At 45.6% G+C, this 25,371-nt stretch overlaps 1 long non-coding RNA gene across 5 annotated transcripts; it reads right to left on the bottom strand.

Annotated features, from left to right (window-relative positions):
* Positions 1-5,372: 5,372 nt before the first annotated feature.
* LOC142081684 (uncharacterized) lies at positions 5,373-22,042 on the bottom strand. Of its 5 annotated transcripts, none has more exons than XR_012673434.1 (3): positions 21,803-22,042; positions 7,193-20,883; positions 5,373-6,520 (listed from the first exon to the last, which is right to left on the bottom strand). It is a non-coding gene; the product is annotated as an uncharacterized LOC142081684 (long non-coding RNA). The 5 variants fall into 5 exon arrangements; XR_012673437.1 differs by having other exon boundaries at positions 5,373-20,354; positions 20,547-20,883; positions 21,803-22,032; XR_012673438.1 differs by having other exon boundaries at positions 5,373-19,725; positions 20,547-20,883; positions 21,803-22,032.
* Positions 22,043-25,371: the final 3,329 nt, after the last annotated feature.

Genomic DNA, 25,371 nt, shown 5'->3' with positions numbered 1-25,371 from the left:
GCACAATGAAAACTAAGACTCCAGCCAATTTCCTTAAGCAAGTTTATTAATAAGCACTAGTCGTTTGGTGGCTGGTCATTTCTAGGTGACTGGGGAAGACGATATATGCAGCACAACCTCTCTCCCTCCTCTGAACAAGGTTCCCAGTGGATTCGACCACTCGAAGCACTTTGTAACCTCTACGGGTACCGATGCAAGCCCGGCAGCCTAAACATTGTCCCAGGTACAGCTTCCAACCCTGCCCTGCTCATTCATGCTCGCTGGCCCATGCTTCACTGCAGCTGCAAACAAATCATCAAGGGCAGTTTAGCAGCCTTTAAGCTAGAGGTAAATAATCTTTCAGGGGCTCCTAACTACGGGCTCGAGGCAGCTCTGTATAAAGCTGCTAAAGCTGCAGCTGCTGAGCTGGAGGAAGCCACACTCACTGCAGACATTGCAGTAACACCAAAGACTCCCCCGGCGTATGGGAGCATGTGTTGAAGCCACACGCAAGTCAGGAGCCTTGGGTCAGTGAGTTGGCTATAGCCAGGCTGTAATTCCTGGCTTCATCCATTGCCTTCTATGTATCTAAAGACAAATCACTTGAGGTGTGTCTCTGCTGAGGGCTAGAAAAGAGACTCAAGGTTTTATGCATGACAAACTTCATGACTCATAACTTTTCATCTATTTTGCTAGCTGTCACTTGGTCTCAAAGTATCATCTGTAGTGTGTTTAGGATGTGCTGAGTTTAAAATATCTCCTGCCTCTGCCCAACTAATTTAGACTACATGACCTGAAGTTTGGGCTTGCCCTATAGAAGCGAGCTCCGTACCACCCACCTCCATTTGTAGTCATCAGGGGGAGAGGTCTGGAGCTGACTGTCTCTGCAACACTTTCAGCAGTGGGATATACGTCTCTTTAGGCCCCAAGCTAAAATCAGGCAATACGATGTCTTGGCTTTGCTTGGACAGGAAAAACTAGTTGCTTTCCTCCCACTGGGAGCGATGGTGGGGAAGGGAGTGGAGATGATCTCCTCTGTGGTTCTGCAAAAACAAAGTATAGCAATATGTGGCTGTCCTCTCCCCATCTAGAAGCCATGGTAGGATGCCTTCGCAGGTTATGTGTGCAAGGGAAGAAAGGACCTGGGAAGCAATATGTGGCAACCACAAACCATCGCAGCTGGGGGTCAAATGTAGAGGAAGAAGTAATGTTAGTCTAACTTCTCCCGACAAACTGTAAACGTCCACCTACAAGAAAGAAAAATGATCTGGTACTCTGGAAACTAAACACCAGTCCTGGGAAGGTGGTGGTCAGCATGGTCATGGCTTCTTTACTGGAACAGCTGGAGCAGTTGTTCCCTCAGTGCCCACCTTGCCTTCTCCAGTGCCCATCACGTCAGCAGTCATGGCACTGAGACTTCCCAAAGCTCAGCAGTTTGCACCTTTCAGCCTGCAAACTCAGGCATTGCTGAGGCACACGTTTCAGCCAGATCTGGAAGATCTCAGCCAAAAGGACTGCAAATGGACTTAACTTTTTCCAAGGAGAGTTGAGACTGTGTGCCATCAGAGCATGGCATCTTCAAAACAGGCACACAGGAGGTAGGTAAGGCCACCTAAGCCAGCCAAACATGTTATAAAAGCAAGTTGTAAAAGTAATAAAATATTAAGCCACAGAATTTCTTCAAATTTTAGCAATGTTCATGTATGTGTGTGGTTGGCACTGCTCTGTTATTCCTGCCAAGCACTCAATTAGCACTTGAGTTAATAAGATGTTTTAATGGCTGTTAAATTAATCAACAACTCTGACACTGCTTTCCAGTGTTTTCCAAGGGAAAGATATTCTTTCAGCCCAATTCCTATGTTATCATTGTCACTAATTATTTGTGTTTATTCTCTTTACTACGCTTATTTGATTTCATTTGAAATGAGACGCAGAGATAGGGGACGTAATTTGGTATTTTTCTCTAATGTGCTAAGTAGATGAGGATTAGAGCTCCACAGCTATAAGAAAATGAGTCCTCCTAAGCATTTGTTCAAACAGAAATCACAGAGCCTTTTTCACAACTGTCATACCCCCTTTGATTTGCTCTTCATCAGTGCTTTTGCGAGTTTGTTCACAGAAAGCTTTGCCAAAACGAAAGTATTGCTAAGAGAGGTGAAAACATGTAGTAGCCCAGGAATACCTGTGAAAATGTTTGGACTGACCTGTGCCACAGCTGGTTTTTTCTGGTGGTCTGACAGTGATCCAGGCAGGAAAAAAACAATATTTTGGGGGTTAGCTCATCAGTCACTCAAAACAGCTAGTGTACTATAAATAGAAGGAAAACATCAGTAAAAGCAATATGCAATATGGCCCAAACCCCACGGATTTAGAATTGTTTCATCCTGCAAAATTAAAAGAACAAAAGAAAACACATGATCTGCGGGCAGTTCACAGCTCTGCCCCAGCTGGGGTGAGGATGACGGTCTCCCACGCCGGCTGGGAGCGGAGCGGGGTCGGTGCGTGATCGGGTTGTTGTAGGTCTCGGTCTGAGATATCTCCCTGGCTTCGTTCAAACTGATACTTCTGCTGTGAGTGGAATAGCCTAGGGCTGGAGCTGTGCTGAGAGAAATGAAAAGCTTTCATAAAATTATGTCATGTGCTGAATGTGCCAGCCTGTCGTATAATAATAGCTAAAACTTTCTGTAATTAAAACAAGTAGCTAGTTATGGTGTCTGACTATGATCAAAGCTCTTTTGTCTGCTTTGACAGTTGGCACATGTGAAAGACTTTGGCTTACATGGAAAATACTGTTGTGGTTTTTCTCTTGGTTTTAAATGGCAAGAAACATACATCTCGGATTATCCCTAAACTGAAAGAAAACAGTAACGGGAAACTGAGAACCAGAATGTGCATGACGTAAAATGTCTACAATTTCTGGCAGAAGGAGCTCCTCTACCCAGCCATCATGCCTTCGGAGCAGTTGACCCGTTGCTGCAATGCAAACGGTTGTATCAGGTCATTTTACATTTCTGCAGTGATGGGAATAAAGCTCTTGAGAACGTTCCCAACTGTCCTGCACTGCCTTTTAAAAATAAGAATTGCTTTTGCATAACAAATATTTGTCTGAATTGTGACAAACCAGTTGTCTCCCATTAGAGATTTTTTTTCATTCCTTGGATTGTAATTGTTTTGAGACATTTTATGGATAAAAGCTACATTTCTGTTCATGAGAGAAACGTACGTTATTTTTCCATATTCATGTCTGGTATCCATAAAGGGCTTGGTGAGTAAATATAAACTGCTTTTGCCCTCAAATTCCTCTTCATCTCGGAAAAAACCCAAACTAATCCAGAATTCCTTTTGCATCTCTGAAAACATCTACTTCCGCTTAGAAGTCTCTGGGAGGATAAATATGAAGCAGTTTTACAAAAAACCAGATGTGAACTGATTGGCTGAGGAACATCAGCCAATAATATGATGTTTTAAACATTACATTAGGCAACAAAACATCATCTGAAGGAAATGGCCAGCAGAGTGTATTGCTGAGCATCGGGATTTTTCCATCCCTTCTCCTGAAGTTCTGAGGTACGTTGTGTGAAGATTTGCTTCTTCCACATCCTGTGTGCAATCGTGTCTTTTTGCGTTTCCTGTAATTTCAAATTATGACCTGTGAGCGCAGTGGGCACAGGCTGAATATTCCGCCAAATTCAGCTATGTTTGATGTGGGTCATCTTCTTATCTTGGTCATGGCCAGCAGAATGGGTTCTACTTTCAAATGTCACTCTGCATGCAAGTATGCCTATACCCTGTCACTTCTGACCAGAGATTCTTCTAGCTTTGCAGCTTATCAGAGATGACGGGAAATCTTTATTCCTCCTTATTTGGATATCTGGCTAATGAACTGATCTTCAGTCATCTTGGGCCACCTCTGCTTCAGAGGGCAGGACTTTACTGTGAATGCTCAGAGTCCACCTCTTCAGTCTGTGTGGTCCTTGGAGTAACTCCAACTCCATGGCTGGCACTTTCGGACCTGGAGCAGACTGCAGAGCATGCAGGACCCACTCGTCCCTGGAGGCTTAGCCAACAGATACTGCCAAATCCTGCTGACCTCTGTGAGAATCTCCAGCGGTTTGTATCTTGGTAATGTTCCATGTCAAACTGCACCTTCTTCACTTGTAATCTTGGTTCCATATAGTACTGTCTACAGAACAAGCCACCCTTATCTCCTCTTGGGTGTGTGACAATTGGTCTTCTGGTGTATGAAGAGGAGATGCTTCCCAAGCATAGAGACAGCCATCCAGGGTGCTAGTATGATGTACTCATGTGGGCATTTCTGTAGCACAAGATCTTTGGTCATTACAGAAACAAACCTTCGGCTCAAACATGATGAACCACAGCACCGTGCAGGCTGCAGGCAAAGGTGCCATTAACATATCCAGGGACATTGCCTCCAGGTGACGACAGACAGTATTACCATCATGTGCAATACCAACAAGCAATGTGCTGTGACATTCCCCCGTCCCTGGCAGGAAGCTGTTGACCTATGGAGCTTTCTTATTAGATTAATTTATCCACAGCTCACCTTCAGCAAGTACTTTTAATTGACAACCTGACTGATCTACCCTTCATGGAAGATGAGCACCGGCATCTTGTAGACTTATTTCTTGGACTGAAGACATTTGGAAAGAAACATATTTACTGCAGATGTCAATGCAGAAGAGTCGAACCTGCTGTCCTCAAAAAGAAAGTGGTCAAAGGCTGTGGCTGGACCTGTTTCTGTTCCCACGCTCGGTCTGATTGCCTGAATGTGGCCATCTTGGTCCTATTACTGGGATTTCCATTGCCTATTTCCAAAGAACTCTGTGGGATGCCACCTCCCTTTGCTGCTCTCCCTGTGCAGAACTCTGGATCCAGGCTTGTCCCCGGCTCCTCATGGCATTCATGCCAGGTAGCTCTCACCGTTAGGACGTGCCTGCTCCTCTCTGTAAGGGAACTTTTCACCAGTAGCAGAAAGGGACAAGAAACATTTATCTGGCACAATATACTTGACTTTCAGTTGGCGATCTTACATGCTAATGGTGAAGGACTTCGGTCTCAGCTGTGGCTCAGCCAGGGCCCATATCAACCTCAAATGGATGGAGCATTGATATTTTTACATCCCTCCATCCTGAGATCTCATAAATGGTGATGGATATTATTCCTTTGTCTCCGGGTACAAGCAAGAGGGAAGGGTCCCTCACCCAAACCCCATCATACTGGGTGTTTGTCTACTCATTGCGTGAACGTGCACGATGACTATACACATACCTCTGACCTTGCTTACCATAACCAGCCTCTCTTTTGGCATACATAGGCTTCTGTGGAGTTATCTTGAGTCCTCAGGGATTCATTCCACTTAATGATAAAACAAAAGGTTTGTGTTACTGCTATTGTAGCATGAAGTGTTTCTCAATATTGTATTGTCTCACACCAGGATATGGTTAAGTAGGAGAAAGATGGAAGCTGTATTTCAATCTGGGCATGGGAAAATTAGACTGTAATTTGCATTGTTGCACAAGGTGCAGGAATCCACTGTGTAGTTTAGCATTTTCTCAAGCTGAGAAACTCGAGAGCAGAAAGATTCCCTGAAACCCAAAAGCTGAAAAAAATGTTGCTATTTTGCACCATTTAAATTCTTAGGTGATGTGAGCATTGTGCAGACAGTTAGGGTGACGCAGTTCTAGTGGGCAGGACTTGGAAAATGGTATCTTCTGTGATGGTAACTGGATTTTTTCTATGATATTACTTCCTGTATTGACTATTCTCTCTCTTGCCAGAATGCAGCATATATATTTTTTCATTCATGTTTTTGTGTGTGTATAAATGCAGACATACATATATACATACGTGTGTGTTTATATATATACATACATACACACATGGCCTGGGGGACCTGCCTATGTCTGCACAAATGCCATTTGAATTCTAAACTCTGCTTCTATTAACTTTAACTTTCAGTGCTGATTACAATGTCCGTTTCACAGCAAAGTAATCATCTTAGCTCCAACTCAAGGCATCAAGGACCATCAGCACTGCCCTTGGAGCACTTGGCTTTTCATGGATCTCTTCTAAAGAAGCTACTTGAAAAAAAAGAATAGAAAATCTCCAAAACCGAGAGATATAAAGAGATCACATCCTACTGCAGAAGGGACATACAGCCCCAAAAAAGACAAGACTAGAACCAGAAGACTGAGCGGAGACGGGTGGGCCAGAGCTACGTGCTGTTTCTGGAAAGACACCGGTCAAACCTCAAAGGACTCAAGAAGCAGTAAGTACTCCCCGAAAGGGAAAGGAATTCAGGTGTTTACTGTTTTTCAGAGATGTTTTTATTATTTGCTTGACTTTTTAAGTATAAAGCAAAGGTGACTTTAAGAAGTTCCTCTGCAAAGCATTCCTGTACATTGATCTGTCACACACATGAGTTCCCAGGAGGGTGAAATTGGAAGAATCCAGATGTTTGAAAGCACATTGGCTCAGGTGGAGCTGCTGGTAACATCCACAGCCTGAGAGTTAGATGGACCTGTAATAAAGGACCCAGTAAACAAAGAATTTCTAAAATGAGTAACGTTACTTTTAAACAAAAACAGATGTATAACATTAGGGGAATATACATTTAAATAAAAGCTTAATCTTTAAACCTCAAGAGCATACTCCCATGGCAGCCACTAAAGTGAATGCAAGCTAAAACCCCAAGATAATGTAATAAACATGAAGGATTCCTGCAGAGAGGGATCCTGAGGTGCTTTGCAACTGTAAAATGATACAGAGAAGACTAATAATTATCAGTTAGCTGTGAATTGGTGTCTCGTCTTCTGGAAACCCCTGCAGAGAGGAATGGGGTAGGTTTCCCATAAAAACATGAAGTAATGCTGGTTCGATATTCCCCTCCTCCTGAGCATGAATAGCTTGAGAATATTCTACCAGCTTTTTCAGTACAACCTTCCCCTATTACATGTGTAGTTCAGCCTCTCCTGCTCCTTAGCTGAGCATGGTCCTACTTGCCTGTACCCTGCAAAATCACTAGGTCCTGAAGATGGCTCGGAGGGCATTAGTTACACTGTAAGGATTTTTTTTTTTTAATTTTTTGATCAAAATGTATACCATCTGCCCAGATAAAATGATGGGTCAACGGCATAAGCACCTGGAATGAATATGGTAGCAAATGCTAAGCAAGTGCTGTGGTCTGTGCTACCTCGTTAAAGAAAAAGCAGAGTAAAGAGGCCCGGTCATGTCCTTCCACCTCTGCCTTCCAGAGCCAGCTGTACCGTGGCATCTCTCCAGCGTCTGGCAAAACATCTCCCACCCGGTAACAATTGTGAATATGTTTCATGTGGTTGGAGAGCGCTGGAGAGACAGGCCAGAAATTCAGCCTGTTACACTAAACCCAACAAATAGGAAATTATCTGCATATAAATATAGTTTATGCTTTTCCACTTGAAAGGAAATCCCCTTATCAGCTCAGTCTCAGATGAAAACAACCACGGACACTGTGAGCCAAGCCAAGTGCCCTTGCTGAGAGGCATCGGTGGCCTTCCCTGGCAATGGCATCCGTGCCTTTATGGCCCTTTGGGGAAGGAGTTTTACCATATTGTGTAAAATAAGTTGCCAGACAGAGCTGATGAAGGAGAAAGTGGAGCATGGAGATAGCACGTGGCTGCTTTGCTCACTCAGATACTGGGAAGTGATGCAAAAGCAGGGAAGGAGATGTGAGGTTGGAACAGATTTGTTGGGTCAAATGACACTTTTTTCCCTTTGAAGTACATTGCAGCCCTGCTGCCACTGAAATTAATGATAATGTTGCTATTAAATTTAAAGAAAGTAAGCAATACTAGGCCTTAGAATCAGTGAAAACTTTTCCTCATTGTCTGAATCTTCAAATCATAGTCCTTCCTCCATTCTCCCTTTCTATGTATTTTCATCTCTCCCTTTCTAGGTATTTTCATCTCAAAATGCACTGGGTCAAACTCATGAAGTCCTGTACAGCTGAAGACTACGCAAGTACAGATGGGACAAACCATTTTATTAAAAAAAAACCAAGCCTGAAGTTCCCTGCTGCAGTAACACAAAACTATCTTAAAAATGAAAAAAACCAACCCAAAACCAAACAAAACCCCTCCAAATCCAGTTATGAGGATTACAGAGTGGCGTGAAGCCCTGGTTAAATACAGTGCTCAGAAATTCAGCACAGCCACATACAGAAGTAGACAGTTCTCCAGGTGTTCGTCAGGAAGCACAGCAACCCCTTTAAATTATCCTAAGTAACGTCTGGGAAAGACACATTTTTCCATGTTCTCTGATGGCCAGAAAGGTGTTTTTTACCCCAGAAGAGCAATGATGTGGCTGATACAGATAGAATTTGGCAGCACCCACTAGTGGGCTCTATGCACCTCTCATATAGGGCTTGAAATGTAAATTTTCCCTGCAGCCAGCCTGGTCTGACGGACTCGGCGTAAGAGCAGAAAGTGGGAGCTTGCTCTCCAGCGCTGTTCTGCTCCAGTGAGCCACCTCCTTCTCGCCCAGGCTGTGCTCTCCACGGGCTGGACAAGTGCAGGTGAGGAGTAAGACTTGCTACTCATACGAATTCCCACCGGCCCCGTCAGGACGGTTTTTACAAGCAGCTGTGGTGAGTCCCTCTCTCTTTCTGGGGTGACTCCCACGCTTCCTAGCGATCCCCAAGACCCTGCACTGGGCAGAGCAGCCCTGCACCCAGAGCAGCTGAGGAAGGAAGGAGCAGCGATTAGACGGGACTGGAAGGAAAAATGAGCTGATAGCATGTCAGGTTTCCCTTCAGCTCTTGCCTACGGTGGGGTTATGAGCAGCGGCCATCGAGCAGGAACGCTGCCTTTCCCAGGTGAGGGGAGATGGTTCCCGGCTCCCCGGGGGACTCCAGCGGGAGCTGTGGCCCAACAGCACCGCCTGCCCCAGGCATCGACCTGCCTCCAGGTAAGAACAAGGCTCGCATGGCATTTTCAGCATCCCTGGTTCCTGCCAAACGCTTTGGGCTGGCAGAGCATTGCTCTCCCACCCCGATCCAGCCCCAACGACCAGAATTCACTTTCCCCAGTTGCAGGTGGGAGCATCCCACTGCCTGAACCCAAAGAAACAATTTTTATATCTGGTTTCCACTGCAACATAGCATCAATTCCCTGATCGCGTGGGGTCGGTTAAAGTTCTCGAGTTGTGTTGTGGAGGTTTTCTCCACAAAAGCGGGGGTGTTAACCATGGTGGCATGGCACAGCTCCAGCTCCGCTCGCACCACTCGGCTCTCCCCCGGCTCTGGCAGCCGGGGCAGAGCAGCCCCGCACTGTTTAAACAGCTGCCTTGTTTCATCTGGGAGGTGGCTGCCCTTCAGTCCTGGGAGAAGAGCTCATCTCCTGGATAGTTTGCATAACAATTAACATTTGTCAGCTGAGATCTGGCTGGTGAAAGATCACTATTTACAAGTAGGCGGTGAGTCTTTTGAGGCTGGAATACTTCTTGAACCACTAAAAACTAAGCGGAGAGTGGGAGTGAGCCTGAAGGTGGGCTGATTTCACACGGCAGGTTTAGGAGGAGTTTCTTTTGTATTCAGCTCGGAGGTAGAAAAGTGGAGTTGCCGTGAAAGGGGGGATTCTTTAGCTCTTGCAGATTTCATTCAGTTGTTCCAATGAAATAAATACATCCGCCTTAAACAATTGAAAGAGGTATTTACTGCCTGTGGTTTAACAACTGTACTAAGTCAAAGGGACCAGTCAACTAGAGCCTTATAATTCTTTTCTAAAGAGAGGATGAGAGAAAAGAATGAGACGACAATGCAGTATTTATAATAAAGATGAAATGAGTGGAACTCAATGGCGCCAGCAGCCCCGGAGCTCCTGCTGCTTGGGCTAATGCATTTTGCATTAGCGCGTCTGGATATCTGGCACTGGAAGGTCCTGAAAATGCTTTCACAAAATAGCGGCATTCTTACAGCAGCGGCATTTCTTCCAAGCACCATCACCAACTGGTGCAGCTGGGATGGGCAGCCCCTGCAGCTGGGTGAATCACCAGGAAGGTTTCAGGCGACTGAGACCTGCTTTCCGCTTGCCTTCTCGCAGCCAGGTTGCTTTTCGCCCTGCTCACCTCTGCATGTTGACAAGTGGCTGCACCAAAAGGGCTGACGCCCTCACGGGGCACCTGCTCGAGCAGGGGTGGGTATATGGGGTACCCATCCCCGCCTGGGAGCTGGGGGCTTGGCCCACGAAGGCAGGATCTCTGTCTTCTCAGGTTATAGTGGGGGGCTACTGGGCAGCTAGACATCATGGTGAACATACAAACACAAAATTACATCTGTAAGTAGATTTGCTCTGCATTGGCTAAAAAAATAACATCTGTGTTACAAGAACCCCTAGATCACTATCCCATACTATTCCATTACTCCAACAGCTAATCTTGTATTTGCCTTGGAAGCAATACAAAATCCTCCAAGGAATTAATAGCCAGCAACTGCATGTCACCAGAACCATTTATTTTTCATTCTTTCCCCCAACAGACTGGAGAGATACGTGTCTCTCATTTCTTTCTGAAACCTGGATTTGAAACACACTGTGTTGCTGCATCTTCCCATAACCCTGCAGAATGACAACATTAGCAGTAATGAGCAAAGCCCAGCAGCACCCCAGGACAAACCCTGGGGCAGGTGGAAAGACCGCCTGGGTGTAGGTGTCATCAGAAGCAGATGGCAAATGGTACCTTCTTTTTAATAACTATGATCATAGAAAGGGGAAACTCAGCACTTCAGGGTTTTCTTTTGGTTTTGACATATACAAATGATTTCTTGTCCTAGGAAATAAGTGATACCGGAATCTACTTCAATAATTCTTAAAGTATAGATCTTGGATGTTTGGTTTTCTTTTTGCCTAAGCCTCTCTTACAGGAGCTTATCTCTGTACAGAAGCAGCACATCAGTCTGAGGGGGAAAACAAAAATGGTGCTAGAGGCTGCCAAAAAGTGTGGGAACAAGTCAGCGAGGAGTGAGGCAGGGAGAACAAAATATATTGATGAAGTTGTCCTGATAGCTGTATGCTCGAGTCCAGCTAAGAACAGGACTTCTTCCTTCCAAAACTAAGGCTGATCTCAGCCTCTGACCCCCAAACGCTGGAGCAGCGGGATGGGGTAGCAGCCACGAGCTCTGGCACTCTGATCCCAGCCAGCGCTGAACCTTCTGTTCATGGACAAATGACTTTTGGCTTGATTTTTCAGCAACCCCTCTTCTTCTCAATAGGACATGTTGGTGCTGAACTCTTCGAAATCTGCTCTTAATATCTTGACCTCATATATGGGAAATACTTATTAGATCCATAGGATGTGGGCAGGGTTGTTGCCTTATCATAGCACAGTGCCTAGAAGCCGTTCAGCAGTGAGAAGTCCAAGCCATGCTGCTTTTCACTGCCAACCTGCTCACGTACCGAAAGAGAACGGGCATGTTGACTTCACCCAAACTGGAGGGTGAAAAGAAACCAACATCTACCTATGTTTTAAGACAACCTTGATGAGACGTGTCTTGCAAAGGGCAGGCAGAGACTTTCAGAGACGGCATCACAACAGAAGCCTGAGCTTTGGAGATAAATTAGTAAAAAGACCTTTAAATACCACGTGGCAATAGCTCAATGCCTGGGATATCAAGCCAAAGGCAAGGCTCCAAAGCAGGCAGAGCTCCCAGGTCGTGACTCCCCACATTTAGGCTGTTGAGGCTGGTCAGGATACGGCTTGGATTCAGAGGTGAGGTCTGGACTGAGGTTTTGATTTGACCTGTTGCTAGTCCGAAGAGTTCCCCAGGGAAAATGTCTTACGCTGAGTAACGTCCATGTCAGGTCTTCAGTACATCTTAGAGTCTGGATTGGTGTCCGAGAGGAATCTGAAGTATTTAGCAGCACGGATGTCGCCGGCTTCAGGAGGATGTGCCGCTGGCCTTGCTCCACAGGTTCCCTGGGGATGGGCTGAGCTTTAACTGAAAGCTGTTCTAAGTTTTGCAGACTGTTTTAGAGGAAGATTGGACTCCCTGGGTCTGCAGAAGGTGCACGTCAGGGCAGAGTCCTCCACTTCTCATACAGAAAAGCCAGAATGTTGACTCTGAAAGTGATGCTAAAGAAAGCAGCTGTCGGAGCCAGCTCTGCACTCTCAGGAAGCAGGAAAGCCCCTCATGTTCCTGCCCTAACACAACCTCGGCACAACTTTCTAATGGGATGCATTTCAACATTGTTTTTCAAGCATCAATGCCTTCTTACCATCTCCCCATTCCATCTCACACATTGCTACTTCTTTGCCTTCTTTCTAGAGCATCCACTGGCTCAGAGAGTCTGAGCTGCCGCTCAGCCTGGATGAGAAACAGCCGTGGAGGGATATGACTTGTGACAGGTAATTCTGATTTATGCCACTTGGTGCTATCACACAGGGATTTGAAAACAACATGTCCCAGTGCAGCCACATGTATTTTGCTGTCTGCTGTTCTGTGAAGCTTGGAACAGCTTAGGGCTTGGTATGTATCCTCCTCCGCTCGGAGCAGAGTATCCTGCTATTGCTAAAAGGCATTTTGACAACATGCATAAAGTATTATCCTTCCTGCAGGGGATCTCAGCAGCGAAATGGTTGGAGTCACTGGTCCAGGCTGAGTAGATGTGGCAACAGGCTGTGGTGTGGGAGGTTTAGTTTCCCACCTTTGCTGTTCATGGTTTACTGAGTGAGCTGGGGGCAGCTGGCTTCCCTTCCAGGTGGTGCCTGGAAGCAGCAATAGATCTCGGAATGAAAGGTCTTAGGTGTCACTTGCTGTCCCCTCAGTTTGAAGAACAGTAACTCGTTGCTTTGGTAAAGAACCAATCCCAAATAACCCCTATTATTAAATTGGCCTCAAGGCGGGACAGCAGGAAACCCAGTGGTGTGATGGATCTGTCACTGCCCTCAGAAATGACCCATGTGGATCCCACCAGAGAATGGACATTGTGTAGGAAGGGAAATCTCTGAAACGCAGCTCCCTCGGGAGATTTGAGAATCACCCGAGGAAGCATTTTGAAGAAAGCGCAGAAGAGCAGGAGCAGTGGGAAATCTGCATGGGTGAGATCCTGGGGATGGGGCAAAGGGGAGGTGCAAGATGACCCCTGGAAAGGAGACCCAAAACAGGGTTACTTGCTGCATGCCGTGACTGTTACACAGCGGTACCGCAGGAGCAGGGCAGCGCTGTCGTGCTGTTGGGGTGTTGCCCAGTGAAGTGGCCACTTTGTGAAGCTTTGGCAAGCCAGCAGACGCCGTGTCCCAAATCCCGAGCACGGAGGCAGGGGCTCTGCCCTGCCGAGCACGCTGCACTTGACGTGATCGGACCATCAGAGGACACATTCAGTTTTGGGTGGGTGCCAGCTGCGAGGGCAGCCCCAGCTTGGGGTTTCTCTGCTTTGGGGTTCATCACTGCATTACCTGATTTGTCTCTTTTTGTTTTTTATGGTTTTTGCATATATTTTCACTGTGATATGCTTTGCTGATGCAGTCACGTGTGAAAAGCAGTCAGGATATACTACATAAAAACAGGAAAGATCTTTAATCTTAGGGTCATGAGAATGACACTTAACCTAGCAAAGCTACTTGTCCAGTTGTTCTACTTCTAATGCACTTGGGTTTTGTTCAGTACTGACAGTGCTTCAGGCCTCTGGATTTCAGCAGTGCCTCTAGCTATGAAGTTTTAGACGAGTGATGGGTCAAGATAGGTCTTGAGACGACTGCAGTGAACTAACAAATGACACCATCCCAGAAGAGCTCAAGACTCGCTCTTGCTCCCTTTCCATCCATTTCTTCTTTTGTCTTGAAATAATTAATTGGAATAATGCAAATAGATCCAAGTAACAGTTGCAAATTAAATGATGCTCTAAGTCCTTTATAATAAAGAGAGCACGAAAAATACATTCATTTTAACACCTGAATTCATTGTATAAACAGAATCAAGAGGCTGAAGACCAGAAGGAACGTTAAAAGTTGCAATGACCCTAAATCTTGGGTCATGCAATTTGAGGTCTGCCACTGGAAAACTGTTGCACATATATGCTGTGCTTTAAAAATGACACTGATGACCCTGCAAGAACACTCAATGGATCAACTTCCCAAAATTACACGGTAAAGTCTGTGATCAAAATCTATCACTTCAGAGCGTGGCTACAAGGCACAGACATCACTTATGGAAGTCTCCAAACCTAGGCTGAACTTTACAATGGTGCCTAGCCTTTACGAATGTTTTCACTTCTAATTTACAGGATGGGATCGCCCTTGCTCACCCCACTTTGGCAGTGGACCAAGCCAGCTTGCATTTGGCATGAGCAGGGAACGGGTATGGGAGAGGAGTAACATCTACACCCTGCTCTGCTGCCTCCTAACTGCCCTGTCTCACCAAACTCCAAGAATGCCACTTTGCAGCATCAGACCACATGGGACTTTTCTAAAGTTGCATTGCAGGCGAGGAGCGGAAAACCTGTGTTTCAAACTCCTGCGTTATCAGAAAACTTCTAGAGTTTCTCAGGCATTCATCGCAAACCCACAATTTGTCTGATTGAGTGAGAATGCCTTGCAGCGGGATCAGGTTTTATCCAGCACCAGGTACGCTGATAACCCTCCCTAATCAGTCGCCAATCTCTGCCCGGCGAAAGCACTCCCCACGGTATTCTTACTGAAGCTATTTTTAAATGATAGTGTGATATTTTGTTTTCTTTTGCTCGTTTGTCAATGGAAGAACCCGCTGTGCCTTGTGTCTGCTCTGAAAAGAAACTTCCAGTTATTTTTCAGCCCATTCCAGCTGGGATGGAGGCAGGGCTGGAGAAAGTGCTGGCTGCGGGCAGGGTGAGCCCTCCAGGAAGCAGCGACCCCGCGAACCCCTGCCTGTCGGGGTCCCCCCATGTCCAGCTGTGGGAAAAGCCTTCTAGGTTTCTTCTGACTCTGGCGTTGATGCTACTTTGGGCGGTTTTTCACAATTTGGGTTGGTTTATGTTTTGCTGAGCTGCTACTTGCATGAATATTGGGTTTTGGTGTTTTTTTTTTTTCCACTTGAATTGCACTAGATTTTCAAGGAATTATATTTTTAGATTTAGGTTCTGAATGGCCTCAAAGCATGAACATCTGAAAATTGAAAATTAAAACCTGAAATGTCCAAACGGCATCACTGCGTGGACAATTCACGTTTCATCTCATCAAACAGCTTTCCCAAACAGAGACGTAACTGGTTCCACCTCTTCATCCAAGCGCCTGGATATCGCTGCATGTTCCACAATGGGCTTTACATTTCATTTCTCTCAATAAGGCATTGCAGAGTGACACTAGCCACTTTCCATCCCCTGGGGGTTTCTTCTGGATGAAGAAAATACAAAATGCCTGCTGGAATTTTGCTGATTCCCAAGCCCTCCACTCCTAAGCACTGCTGGATGGCAGCTGTCCCACAGTTTTATACCAAGATTTTCTAGCCCATCAAATTCAGATACAAATGGCTCACAGTAGATAAAACCCTACCGAGAAATATGGATTGTCTATGTGTGTAAAGCTATTGGATATAAAACATGCCTAGTTAAATTCTGGAAAATTACATTCTCTGGTTTTAAGTCCTCTGTTTGTACACGGGCCCAAGATTTCTGGTTTTACACCTCTGAGTAATCCCAGGATTCATTCCACCACCTTCTCTTACATACAATATGTACAATACTGCCTCCCTATTGAGCTAATCCCATAGACGTCAGCAAGATATTACCACTCAGGTAGCTCGAATACATTTCCATCTAAGAAATGGTGCTGGACCCAGTCTCAGGAGAGGTGCTGGTCTCTGGGGTCAGTCCTAGGAGCAGAACTAAATCTTTACTAAAATTTTCTGCCCTGATCCAGCAGCTCCAGCAGCTAGAACAGGAGGGAGAATTGCATCCCTGCTTAGCCTGAGCTCTGCCAATTCCCACCAGTTATCGAGGCTGGTTCTTTCACTGCAGAATCCAGTAGAACTGGATTGAAACCAACATGCTTATTTTCCCATTGAGAATCTGACTGATATTCTAAAATCTCTTCAATTTTCTAGTTTCTAATCCAAAAGCCATTGGGAAGACCAGATATAGTTTGATGGGCTAGACTTTAATTTTATGTTGGACCCTAATAATTTTGCTGCCTTTGGTTAAGATTCCTGAGGCAATAATAACAGAAGCTGTAAAAATATGTCCTTTATTCATCATGGCTTTACGTCAGGAGTTTACTGCTCTAATCATTAACTAGCCTGCTGCATTATCTATGAAAATTGCTGTGTAATATTTATGAAATGTGACCTTTGTTAATTCAATGTTACAAAGTGTTGGATTCATTCTGTTTGCAAGTGGAACAGATTTCCAAATCACTCTGCAATTAGTACAGTTTGATCTAACCAGCCTATCTCTGCATGGGGTAGCCTTCTACTGAAACAGCAGGATTGCTGTCAGAAATGAAATGTATTTCCCATACGGCTGAAAGCAAGGCTGTAACACCTGCTTGCACTACATCATCCTTGGCAAAGGTAATTGCTGAATGAATATTCCCAATAAGGGAAAACATATGAGAAATACCTCAATTTAAAAAAAAAAAGTACATGGCCAAAAATGTTTGCTGTGTGTAATATAATAAGGGGAAACCAAAAGGAAACGGGACAATCTCAGGCTGAAACAGGCACTGTTAGCAATTCTGCAATAGATACAGATAAAGCAATTGCAAGTGACAACAGCAAGGTTCAGGAGCCCAGTAGAGTTGAGATGCTTTGGTGCGTGATTCTCCAAATGGCTCCCAAGGCCACCATTAGGAGGGGATGGTAAGGTCCCTCCCCACCTAAAAAGCCCATCTTCCTGATCCGTGAATTTCTGATTCTCACAGTCATACAGGACAACCTGTACCACTTCAGCGTATGTGGTGGTTTGGAGGATTGAAGTTTCATTGGAGCGACAAATGTGCCGGACGAGCATCATGCAGTGATGCCATGGCACCATTCACTAGCAGATCACTAGGGCTGCCCAGCACCCCTAGCATTAATATCATATTTTTCCACCCCCAGAGCTCTCTGTGGTCAGTATCAGCACTCCATCTTCAATACGGGGGAACCAACACTCACTGCGACCGGGACATGCAACATCGTGAGCAAACTGAGCATCTTGCTGTCCCTGTGTTAGTCCCTTGAGCTTGTCCACTAGCAATGGACACAATTAGAGTTTGGTTTGATGAGCCAAGTTAATCCCTGATGAAATCTCTAAGTAGACTTGTAAAAGATACCCGTTTGGCCCCACGTAGATCTGTTTTATCTTCCTCTAGCGTGACATCTGACTGTGCTTTCCTTTGCAGGAAACAAACATCCTCTTGGATAAAGCAGGGACTGGAAAGCCACAGAGACACCACCCGCACGCTCTGCTCCCTGTGTGGGAACAGAGAGGGAGGCCGGGGCAGAGCTGGGACGGGACGGGCGGCAGGTCCTCACCCAGGACAAACGGGTGCAGCTGCCCCGCAGACAGCGTGGCTCTGCCAGCCTTGCAGATGCTCCAGCCCGCTGGGCTTTCACGGGTCAAGGATGCTTCTCAGGAGGAAGGTGCTCAGGTCCTCACGATGGTCCTGCCTTTCAAACCGGTATTTTAGCACAGTTTTCCCACGAAATGGAAACAATATTGACCTACAGGACGTGAACGGTTTGATGTGAAGGCAGCAGCACAGGCTGCAAAGAGAAAGTCCTGCCCATGCTCTGCTGCCAGAGTCAATCCTCCACGGTTCACGATTTGGTCCTAAAATTCAAAGCTGCCTGCAAGCCTGGCCAACAGTGCCTGATGAACCGCCCCTCTCCCTGTGACCTTGATGATGTGCTGGCAAACAAAGGAGCTGCTAAGGAAACGAATGCAAGTTGCGGCTGTGAATGACATGGGTTTCTTGGCATCTGGCTGAAAATTGTGGAACTTGTTCCCAGAACTCACCAGAATCAGGGAATCTTCCTTCTTCCACATCACTCCGCTGTCCCCTCAGGGAAAGGAAAAAATACAGATGTCTGACTAAGGAAAGAGCAAGAGAGAAGCTAGAGACACGTACAGGCTGTTGTGATATGGGAATTGGGAAAAAAACAGGCTCTGTAAGTACCGGTACCATGAGCTGCCACATTGCCTGCTAGCGGCAGTGGGGAGAGGGACCCTCCGACAGGCTCCACTCGCCACCAGCCCACCCCACCCTGCAGGTGCATTTCTTTGGATGCCTTTCCCATTTCCCAAAATTGTTACTGAATGCAGGAAAATTTGGAAGGGGTTAAATCATGCGCGGTGAACCAACTGGCAAGAAGGAGATTTGAGAGAGAACATGTGAAACCAGGGAGAAGAGGAACGAGCAGCTGCTCTGATGGGATGAGCTCATCATGGTGTCCCAGGAACACAAGGACGTGCCCTGCCAGCCACAGCGAAGGCAGCGGGACGGGCAGTGACTGCGGCACTCTGAAGCGGGGCAGCAACAGCAGGTACAGCTGCTCTCCAGCTGCTTGCTGGGGCTCCATCGCATGCATTTATTGCAGCTGCACATTGCCTGCACTGCTGCAGCCTGGGTGAAGTCCTGGGGGGTCTGGTTATCCCACAGCCCTGAGGCAGGCACAGATCCAGGGAAAGAGGGAGGCTGAGAGAGAAGAAGTGGTCTGGGCAAAAACATGTCTAGAAATCCCCAGGCTCCCGCTGGAGAGCAGCGCTAGAGCCAGGTTCCTCCCCTCCCCGAGCTAAGCAAGTTCCTCTCTGCAGCAACTCAACGCAATGCTTTCTCTTTTCAGGATCACGGATTGCTCCATCAGACACAAGATTTTCCTGCTACTGTGTCCTTTGTCAAAGACGGGGCTCACTCTGCCATGCGCTGCTGTCCTCTTCTAGCAAACAGAGATAACAGTAAGTGTGTGTGAGAGCACCACGCACCTTTGTAATGTCTATGAGATCCCAACATCCGTGGTGTGAAATCCCCATTCGGTTTCAGGTTGTCTTTGCCTTTTTTTTTCAACAACTTCAGCATTTTTGAGCTTCTGAAGGTTTAGGAGTTTCTACTTTTTTGCATAATTAGGAAATTGAGAGTTGTGGTTTATCTACTTGTTTCCTGTGAAACACAAAGGGCCTGAGAGATTGGGGGGGGGGGGGGGTGTGCATGCAAGGTGTGGGGGGTAGATAAGGCTGCCTAGAGAGTACAAGGGCGAGTTTGCAGTATCATGAGGAGAGTTTTTCCCTGGGTCCCACTGGCTTGAAGAGAAGACCACAGCCACATTTGTCTGTGACTTCTGGAAAGTACCCCTCGTGCCCAAGGTGACGTGCTGCAGCTTGTTGTCACTGTAGCTCGCAGGCTGTGGTTCAACGGCCACGGCAGTCCTTCTCTCTGGCCAATGGGCACTGCAGCGCTTGCCGAGCACCCTCTCTTCCTCACCAACGTCAGCGATATTTTCCACCATTCAAATCCTTTCCTACATTGCAATGTTTGCCACAGAAGTGTGTTGTTGACATTTAAACAACTGTGACAAGGAAGGGGCACGGTGGGTGTGAGGGACGGTCCGTCCATGAAGATGCGGGCAGCACTGATGGAGAGGTTGGTGCTCCCCATCCAAGCGGCCCCTTCCCATCCGGCCCCGGCCCTGCCTCTGGGCTGGGACTGCCCAGCTGGGGAAATGGAGAGCAGGCGGAAAGCACGCCTTGATTCAGCAGCGCTCATTTTTGCAACCAGCTTTCCAGCTGACAGAAGAAGGTGAAGTTCCTGTATGAAAATGTTTTCAGTTGAATATATCATAAAAAATAATATTAGATATTTCAAGATGTAAACAGTAGCTTTTTTCCTCCAGCAAAAAAAAAAAAATCACAATTACAGCCTTTGCGTGTCGTGTAGCTGTTTACTAACATGTAACATAACTCTAGGGATCAAAAGTGGGGGAAAGAAACTGGATTAAAGGAAATGTGTTTTTTTTTTAACCTAAAGTGTTCTCCATAAAACTATTATGCTGAGAGGATGACTAATGTAACCAGTGTGTGTTTTGAAGCGTGTCATGAACACTTTTTATGCTTTCTGAACACACAAAGAGAAACCCCGGGAGAGAATTAATTTACAAATCTGATTAAGCATAGTGCCTAAGTGGCAAAAAGCATCATATAGTAAATAGCAGACTCCACAGGTAAGCAAAGCTTTAAAAAAATGAAACAAACATAGTCTACAAGGAGCCCAGATGTGCGCATTTTGGGTAGTTTAATGTGTTTGATTAAATGTCAAAGGTGCAGACAATGAAAGCAGAGGTCATGCTGAGGTATTACTTCTGACCTCCTCTTCATTAAGCCATCGTACTGCCTGTCTAGGGTAAAGCACATATCTTAATTTGGGAAGCAAAGGCAAACCTGTAAACAAAGGAATGAGTCATATGAGAGAGGTTTTCTACCTGATGTCAAGACAGACTTATCGTGTGGTCCTCGGCCAGTCACAGTCCTCTACAGGTATCTCATTACCTCTAGTAATGAGATCTGGGGATTTCTCTGTGTTTCTACTTCCCTTTGCAGAGGCAAGATTTATTCATAACAACTTTCTCATACCTTTGTCTGTTTTCTCCGTGTTGACTGTAAGGTCTTCACATTAAAAAAAGCTCTCTTGCTGTGTATAGATCATCTAGACTAGTGGGTCTCCTGTAGATACCAAGAGACCAGCAACAATAAAGAAGAAGTGAAGAGCTGCCAGTGTCCTGACAAGTTCGAAAAAGGAGAATTCATTAAGTAATGCCCTGAAACTTCTTTTTTGTGGGCTGGTAAAACATGCACTCACTTACACAATGCAGACACTGTCAGCGAAGCAGGAAGTCGTGTCCTCGGCATCGAGCCTCTGTGCCGTAACTGCAGGGAGTCCAACACCTTGGACGTGGCTCAGGCGGAGAATCTGTGTCACACGAAAGGAGAGGAATGGAACCAGCGTGAAACCATCGACAACAAAGGAAGGCGAACAAAAACAGGACAGACGGGATCAGAGACACAGAGCCAAGTACAAAGCAAAAAAATAGACCTGTGGAAAGCTGGAAGGAAAACAAATAAACCAAGTAAGTTAAATTCTCCATCCTGCCCCTCCAGTTTCTTCCACCTCACTTGCACCTTGTTACTGAAAAATTTTCTCCCAATGCTAAAATCAGTGCATCAACAAAAAAGATGTGGCACCCCATGTGACACTTGCATGGTAAACATCTGCCTGAAGATGAAGATTGCCCTTTGTAACTTTTGCATTTTGCAGACACCACATTTAGCAAACACAGTGCTGTGTGGGTCCCATAAGGCTGGGTCCTAACCACTATGTGCTACGGCATCTTAGATTCTGGGCCCCAAACAGACAGAGCAGCCTAAGCAGTATTTTTTTTGCATGCAAGGTTGCTTGCAGCAAGTTATGCCTTCTGGAGGCCATTCCTTTTCCCCTCCACACCGTCAGAGAAGTGTTTTGGCGTTGTTGAGCAGAGATCTTCCCTTTGCTGGAATTCAGTGCCTCAAGCAAAGCACCAAAACCAGCACTCAGCTTGAAGGTTTAGCTGGGAAGTCTTACAGGGAAGCACCACATACGATCATTGTTGACCAGACCTAGGCAGCTTCCCACCTGCAATCCCTGAAAAAAGTATTCACTAAATCAATTCCATCCACACAGCAATAGTTAGTCTGCCAACACTTACATACTCATTAGCATGATTGATTTCCCATTATCTAATTAATTACTGCAGATTTCACATTTTCACGTTACCTGCTTTGCCATTTGTTCAAGAACAGCAAAGAGCCCGTCACCACAAGGTGATGGCACCGAATTTGTCTTTGTCCTGTACCTTGCATTTTTCCCCAAATTGGTGCAAAACTCCAACCAGGCACCGGCAAGAGCAGTCCAGGAGGTCTCTGGGCGCTCCCTCCCCTGCCCGAGGCTGGAGCCAAACCTCTCGCAGGCTTCTCATGCTGGAGGTACCAAAGGCTCCCCAGGTAACCCAGCCCAGTGCCTCGCTGTCCTCACTGTCAGAACATTCTGCTGATACCCGACCTCCTTGCTGCAATTTAAATGCATTGCTTCTTCCTTTCTTGGATGCTGAAAGCCGATGATTTCCTGCTTGCTCTAGCTTTTTTTTTGCATAAGGAAGGGAGCTTGGTACAGTCATTCTGCCTGACTCTTCACTCGGTTTCCGTACTTATACCAATAAAAGAGAGTGGAAAATTGTACTTGCTTTATGTGGAATAAGAGACTATGTAAGACAGTGTGAAATCAAGCCCGTAATTTTTTATTCTAAACCATACGTTACAGATACAGTTCCTATAGAGTGCTCATTTAACATTCAGCTTCATTTCTCCATAGGAGTAATTAGCTTGCAATGAGGAAAATCATTTAATTAGGCCCACAACTGATTAGAGCCTGGTGCAGAGCCTATCGAAATAAAGGAGAAGATACAAATTGATTTCAACATGTTTTGGGTCAGACCCAATCTTCCAAAGCAAATAGAGAGATAAGACAGCATCTGCTGACTGTTCACCTGCCAAGTCTTTGTGCTGAGCTCTAATTTTAGGTCCTGCAGGCAACTGTCCAGGTTATTTACCACCTGGGCTGTTTTGATCTTCTCTCGAATGTGTGTATTGATGCATAAGCTCTCTTATCTCTACCACGATAATACTGGCCCAACTATACTAGCAGTATGAGGTTCAGCATTAATACTGATTCCTCCCTCATTCAGCTGAACAGCATTTTATTTATCTAATTACTAGTATCTATTAAGGGCCTGAACTGGCAAATCTTGACTAAGCAGTTTAAAATACATGAGTTGGACATGCTGCAGAAATGCCGAGTATTATCGTTACTGTACAACACGGGGTGCACCTACGATCTTCCCATCACAGATTCACTTGGATCCATCACGGCTAATACAAGTAAGTGACAGAATCCTATGGCTAGTAGTAGATTTGCATCAGCCACATTAGGCATTAATTTTTCCCTACTGGGAATAAAACTCAACAATTTGCTTACATACTCACTGCAGGCCTATAAATATGTTACAGATATCCGTTCTTTGATAAAAAAAAAATCTGTTCTCCCATATCCCAAATATGTATGCACATAGCTGGGTTCCTGGAGAATGGCTGTATGAAAAGACATCAGGAGTCCACCTCTAATTTCCTTCTCATCTCAAAATCTGATTTACCCAGCTTACAACTCAGTTGATTTTGGATGTCCAAGCACCCAGGTGAGCAATCTTCATGCTTAAATTTGTAAATATAACTTTTTCTTTCTTGGTTCTTCATCTGCAGTAAATATTCTATAAACTAATGGCCGCTAACTACTTTGTTGGTCTCCATAGGACACATGAACTCATTCTTCCATATCTAGATGGATTTTCAGACCAAAGAGCAATACAAATTCGCAGGAGCTTCTTCCTATAAACGCAGCAGATGTGATTCACAGATACATAGGAAGCAGGTACCTTGGGTAAGAAAATGTTATTTTTTTATGTTCAGAGGGTAGATGCCATTGAGACTGTGTTACCACTGATTGATTTTATTCATAAAGCCCACAGTTGCCTCCCTGTCCTCTTAAAGTGGACATTCTCTTTGCCAAAGGCAGACTGGTTGCAGCCCCGTTTGCTACCACGTGTACACAACTCTGCTCAGTTTCTCTCTCTGTCCTGGATTGAAACAGTGGTGCTGAGCATCAAGGCAGCTTAGAAGATGATCACAGCAAGGTAGACTATGCTTTTACTGCTATATGATGTGCTTATATCAAAGTTACCTAACAAGAAGGCCTGACTGCAAATTTTATTGGATAAAGGAGAAATGTTTAATTTATCAGCTTGTTCAAGCAGCGACCTCAGGCACATGCCCATGCCCCCCAAAACACAAAGTGGATCTGAGTCATGGTTTCTTCAAAGCCTCTTTGCACTGCACTAGTCTATATATTTTGCGGAAGCTTAATGCAATACAAATGTACACAAGGCCCCTTTCCTATGCCAAAAGAATGTAATAAGGCCATGACATGTCTGAGATTCAGATCCGAAATCATGTAACAAATCCTTCCTCTGCAGTGTACCATAATGCTGAACATGCCGGACTGGGACACCCAGTCATCCTCCCAGCTCCTCCCCTGCCTTTGCTGAGTAACACTGGCCAGTTGTTTCACCCATGTCTTGTTTCTTTTTAGTTTTTTAAAATGAAAGCAGTGATACCACTGCCTTTTGTAAAGTGCTTTGAGCGCAGCAGCATAAGTGAAGATTTTTAGAATGATGCTATCCAAAATTGCCAGGTGAAAGAAGAGTTGAGATGGAGCAGGATGATGGAGTAAATCAGTGTCTCTCAAGCTGAAAAGTCTATGCCTCACTTCAATCAGTTAAGAATAATTTCATGCCTGATCACAGAAATGGCTGCAGGGCCTGGCGGCAGGGTACTGCACGTCTCGCTGCTCGGGGAGGGGGACATTCAAGGTCCCTGCAGCCAAACTCTCAAGGACGCTAAGATACAAATGTTGTCTTTCATAATACAGCAATTAACAAGAAATGAATGTTACAGGGGACTGGCATTCAGCTTGAAGTACTATTTTTTTCAGATTTGACTTTCAAGCATGTCTGTTCCATAGCGTTTCATAAACCCTCGCTAAATCCCAAACAAAACCAGGAGAAATTCAATTGTTTTGGGAAAGCCAGTGATTCAAACAGCGCAACAAACAACTGCTCAAGAGCAGGCAGCAAGCTGGGCTAGCGAGCATCACGTTGAGAGCCCACCAACGCAGATGTGTGGGAATCACTCAGGTCGATAGGACCCCACAGTATCTATACTGTTTATTTGTTGTCGTGGTCCTTGGACCAAGCTACTCCCCAAGCTTACACCTGGGTACAGCTCCAGGGGTACCACAGGTCGAGGACCAATCCAGAGGGCACATTAGATGAGATTGCACGGACATGACTTCTCCACACTACGCAGTCCCTCAACTCTGTAGCAACAACTCATGAACCCCAATACCCCACGTACCTTCATGTCACATAACTTCAGCTTTAAGCTCTGAAAGCAGCTCTCTGATGGGCTGCCACACATCTTCAGGCACTTTGAACATAAAAAACCTACCCCAAACTAAAAGCAAACTGCACATAAAATAAAGTGATGACTAAAAGCCACATGTGCACCAGTAGCAGCCCAGAGGAGATGCAGAGCCAAGCGGCTGCAGTGACATCTGCCATTTGAGATCAGGGTTGGAGAATGGTCCTCGGCCCTGCTTTATTCGGCAGGGCAGATATAATCAGAGTGTCTTAAATTGGGCTTGGGCACTGAGAAAACTGTTACTTCGGAAATGTCTTTCTGTTCAACTTTCAGGTGTTTTTGTTTCTGCATGTAGGAAACAGAGCTAATGATCTGAATCACAGGTGAGATCAGA

This window comes from Calonectris borealis, chromosome 4, assembly GCF_964195595.1.
Source record: "Calonectris borealis chromosome 4, bCalBor7.hap1.2, whole genome shotgun sequence".
Classification (NCBI taxonomy): domain Eukaryota; kingdom Metazoa; phylum Chordata; class Aves; order Procellariiformes; family Procellariidae; genus Calonectris; species Calonectris borealis.
Note: the sequence above shows the minus strand (reverse complement) of the source record. Positions and strands in the feature narration are given on the sequence as shown.